This window comes from Microcebus murinus, chromosome 1 (assembly GCF_040939455.1).
Source record: "Microcebus murinus isolate Inina chromosome 1, M.murinus_Inina_mat1.0, whole genome shotgun sequence".
NCBI classification, from domain to species: Eukaryota; Metazoa; Chordata; class Mammalia; order Primates; family Cheirogaleidae; genus Microcebus; species Microcebus murinus.
The window spans coordinates 69479341-69484280 of record NC_134104.1 but is presented as its reverse complement, the minus strand read 5'-3'; the positions used below and the strand labels follow the sequence as shown (position 1 = coordinate 69484280).

Sequence of the window (4940 nt, the reverse complement as noted above, 5' to 3'; positions counted from 1 at the left end):
GGGGGCGGGGGCAGGACGGGGGCGGGGCGGGGCGAGAACAAAGCCAACCTCCATTCCCGCCCCCTCCGGCGCTCTCGCCGTGCTCACCCCTCCCCCGCGCGGGGCTGGGCGCCCGGGAGCTTCCTCCCAGAACCTGGCTGGGGGTTCGCGGCTTGCTTCTGTACAGACTCGAACATCTCTCAAGCATCCTCACTCCCGCCACCTTATGAAGCCGTGTTGTTATTTCTATTTTATAGATCAGCAAACCGAGGTGACGCCAGTCCCCACAGATATTAGCTGACTTTCACAATAATATCTCCTCTTTCCATTTAACCTGCACAAACAGCTTAACTCCTTATGAAATTGTGTAATATCAGCACTGGAGTGGGCCTTAGAGACCTATTATGAAATCATAGAATACCGACTCCTGTGAAATCGTGGAATGTCTGTCTGCATTGGAATACTGTAACCTCTGTTTACCACTGGAGAAGCTGATGGGCAAAGAGGACGGTCACGGTCCTGCACGGTCACCTGGCCTGTCCAGAGCACGTGAAGACCGCCAGGGAGAACCGCATGTGACATGGAGGGGCCGTGCTGCCTGTAAGACAAGGAACACCTGGCCTACCAGAAGCTAGTGGAGAGGCGGGGAAGAGACTGCCCTCACAGTCCTCAGCGGGAACCAGCCCTGCTGCACCGTGACCGTGGACTTCAAGCCTCCAGACCTGAGACAGGACCTTTCTGCCGTTTAAAGCCACCTGGTTTGTGGTACTTTATGGCCACCTTGTGCACCCCCTCTCCTCCTGCTCCCCTCTCCAGTCTACAGCCCACTCCTCTCCATGCTCTTTTCTATTTCCCTTTCCTGATCATGCCTCTTCGTCACCCTCATGACAGGTCAGAGCAGCGCAGACTGAGCCACCTAGAACTGCCACATCCGGTGGACCAGCCCCCTGTGGATTCACAGAGGTCTAGGTCTGGAAGGGACCTTGTCAAGCAGTCCCATGAGGTGGCTCCCCAGCCTCTCTCTCCAGCAACCTCTGTGGCCAGCGGTGGCCACACCCCAACACAGTTCATTCTATCTTTGGACAGCTCTGACTCAGAAAGTTCTTCGTTGGATTGAGCTCACACCTGGTTCCCAGCAACATCTGTCCACTGGTGTAGGGTGAGAGGGAGGATTCTATCCTATCTCACTCCTACAGCAGCAATCTCTCAGGTCTCTTGTTTCTGGGCCTCAAGTGTCATCTCCCTTAACACTGGCTTTGTGCCCTGAGGACCATGGTCAGTTCTGTGTCCTTAGGCCTCTGCTCCTCAGAAATGGCTGCAGGGTTCCTGAAAATGATTCTGTTTTTATTGTCTGGCCTCCAGCCCCCAGCTGAGTTCCTGGCACTGAGGAAAGGGGCGAATGAATGCTGGATGGAGATAGTGGGAGGGAAGTGAGCAGGAAGGGGAGAGGGAAACAGCTTTGTTAGTTGTAGAGCTGAATGTGTTCTCCCGGGATTTCCCCCAGCCAGGGGCCTCCACAGCCACCTGTGGCACTGGCCCCACCTCTGTTCCCATCCAAATGTCCACCAGAGCCCGCTTTCCAGCCCAGGACTGCCCAGTGGCTCTGACTTCACACCCTGCCAGCCCTGTGCAGCCCATGGGGCAGAGAGAGAGAGTTCTCAGTGAGGGAAGCAGGATGGCCACTTCTCTTCCCTTCCTGGATCCTCTCCATCCCAGCGTCCAACACCTGTGTTGTCTCTCCTGCCTTGTCAGCAGGAGCTAGGTCAGCAGTGGTAAGCCTGTTTGCACAAAACTTCCCTGTACGTTCTAAATTATTGGGCAGATTTGCTTTGTTCCTGCTTGGGCTGGCAGTCATCACCCTGAACCTAACTGTGACTAGGCCCTTAATTAAGCATTGCCTTGCTTTGAGACCCTCTAATGAAAAGGGCTCCCACAATATGACATAATGTTTTATTACAGGTAATAAACTAAGAAATATCAGAACAGGAAGTGATAAAGGGTTCTCTGAAGAACCTTGGGAAAATGTTTCCTTCATCAAAAGTTACTTTTGCGTCCTGTGCTATTTTGTCCACTCCCAACCCCAATGAAAGTTAATGCAGATGAAAACTTCCTTAACACTTAAAAAAGTGAAATATTAGTTTGGCTGCAAGATGGTGAGTGCCAGTACTGCCTTTCTTTATATTTCAGAATAGTTGAACCACTTTATTCCTCTCTGTGGCCCAAAGAAGATTTCTAAATGCCTTTAAGCAGAGCTCTCCTTCTATGCCTCTGCTGAGGTTTGCTCTTGTAGGAAGTCTTCTGGACCAAACAGCCCAAGCACTGAATTTGGCTGTATTTGTGTTATGTTTCCTGCATGTTGAGGGTTTGGCTGCCAAGACATGGATTGTGAATGAGATCTTCTGTTTTGGTTTCTGTTTCTGGAAGTAGCTATTGAGCTCAAGGCATTTCGTATTTTAAAAATATATACATGTTTAAAGATGATCTGACAATTGTTTCTGCTGTCTTTTTGAAGACTTTATTCATCATGGTTCCCTGAACCAATCTAACATGCTTGGAGGAGGAGAGGAGACGTTTCTAAAGTACCCTCTTATGTGACTGAGTCAATTGGCCCTCTGTTCACTGGAATAGACTACTAAGGCTGACACCACTGGGTTTCTCACCAAGAACAGAGTTCCACAGCTAGCAATGGCTCCCATGGCTGGCTTGAGTCATTAATCAGGTTCACAGAGTAGAGAAATGGGTAATGCCCCACCCCAACCTCTGGAAAAGTACCTAAGAGTTGTGACTTAATGTGACCACTGAATCAGCAGCAATTCTTTTCTTGCCAAGAATAGCATATTGTTCTTTTCCTTTTCAGGCAATCCCCCCATGGGACAGGAAGATTACAGATTTTGAAGTATTAATACATAGTAGAAATTCATGGTAGCAGGGGACAAGATTACTTAAAATACAAAAAGTATGAGAAAGAGACAAGAGCAGAGATTAATCATTTTCTGCTTAAAAAATGGCTTAGATCTGCAATCATGAAACACTCCACTGTTTCTCCTCTCTTCAAAAACATCTACAAAAAGGATTCCTTAACCTCACCACAAAAGCCTCCAAGTGTACAAAATGCTTTTCTGAGAAGACTCACAGGGTATATGCCTCCCTCTGGTACACAAAGGTTTTATTAGTCCCTAGATGTTTCTTGACCCTTTAAAAACTAGTTAAATCCAGTTTCCTTTTTTTAAAACCTATGAAACAAAAACTGGAAAGAAAGAAGGCAGGATAAGTAGTGTGACAAGCCTTTAAATGTTAAGTAAGAAATGTGAATTATTTTCTTTGCTAAGCTATGAATTTATCTTGTGCCTGCCAGAAATCACTCAGCTTTTCATAACTGTAAATTTTCCTTAAGTGTTAACTGGTTTTGTTTATAAATTACTGCAAGAAGTAAGCAAGCAATACCATATTTTGTAATTTCATTGTGTCTATTGTGCCAAATTCTATTGCATTTTATAATTCTATGAACTGAAAATGGGATAAGGAGTATAGATTTTGATTCAGAATGTATTGGTATAGACACTTTTTGGAAAACTCGAAATATAGTTTGAAGCCTAAGTAGTGAAAAGTCACAATAGGAAGATTTTTTTTAATTTAATACTGTATTTATGCTCATTAGAAGTTTCTGAAATTTCTAATTTTTCTTTCACTGTTGTAACCATCTCCAGATTGGTCTACAGATCTCCACTTTCCTCACTGTCCATTCGTCCTCATACTGTACTCATATTAAAAACAAATGGGTTATGTAGGATCTTTAATTTATAAATTCAACTCTGCTTTGCTACACATGGTGTCAGGCATGAGGCAAACAGATCCTTCTCTCTTTGTTTTTCACTCAAGGAACCAGTCTCGGTGGCTGCTCATTGCATAGGATAAAGTACAAATTCCTCTGACCTTCACAATATGGCCCCATCTGTTTTTCTAGGCTCTTTTTCTTTTCACATCCCCCATGTTCTTCACACCAATCATGCTGCCCTTCTCAAGGTGCCAGAGCACCCCATGTTCCCTTCCTTTTTCGTGCCCTTACTAATTTGTGTGAAATGCTGTCACCTATTCTTGCCCTTAAATGACCCCAGTTCAAAGGCCATCTCCTTCCCTGACTCCACGCAGGCAGAGTTGATCTTCACCTCCTTTGAGAGCCCGAGGATCCATTTGCATCCCTGTGTCTCACAGCATCATCATTCTGCAAGCGTCTGAGCCTCCCACTGTGGCCTCTTTGGGAGTAGGCGCATGTCTTTCTCCTCTTACTGCCCAACAGCATGGCTTAATGAATGCAGTCTCTGGCGTAAGAAACCTTCAATAAGTGCTGCTTGAATCAGTGAATAAATGAACAAACTGTTCTGAAATCCCCCCTCCCTGCATAATGGTGCCATAAAACATCAATTTCTTGGATAGCAATCTGATGATCCATCTTGTTCTACATGGCAGAGTGAGGTATTAAGAGCTATTATATAATGCTGGAAATCAGAAAGACTGCTGAGTAGATAGAGAAGGCATTAAAAGGAGGAGGTTGTCCTGTCAACGATCAGTCAGAAACCTCCACTGAGGGCTGTTATGTACCAGGCCCTTTTCTGTTTTTAATTTTTTTTTTTTTTTTTGTATGCCTGGTCATGCAGAACCAGCCCATTTTCTAAGTACTATTGCTCAGTTTATTTAGTAAAATAAACTACAGCAGGTATAGTATTCCCTTTCTTTCCATTTTAGGTTCAGAACCTTTTCTTAAAAAAATTCTTCATTATTAGACCCTCCACCCACACATACACCCATGTGCACACGTGTACCCCAGTTTCATGTATCTGTCCCAGCTCTGGTTCTGTGTTCTGAGGAAGCACTGCTGCTGTTTTCACCAAGTGTGTCTTCCTCTGTGTATCAGCCAGGTGTTCTTGATGGAGTGGGCTGTGCTCTAGATGATGTTCAAGACC

General features: G+C 45.4%; 1 long non-coding RNA gene across 2 annotated transcripts; it reads left to right on the top strand.

Annotated features, from left to right (window-relative positions):
- The first annotated feature begins 11 nt into the window (after nt 1–11).
- Nucleotides 12–3423, top strand: LOC105879794 (uncharacterized). Of its 2 annotated transcripts, none has more exons than XR_012919233.1 (2): nt 12–737; nt 2837–3423. It is a non-coding gene; the product is annotated as an uncharacterized LOC105879794 (long non-coding RNA). The 2 variants fall into 2 exon arrangements; XR_001157894.2 differs by lacking the exon at nt 2837–3423 and adding an exon at nt 871–1063.
- The last annotated feature ends 1517 nt before the right edge of the window (nt 3424–4940 follow it).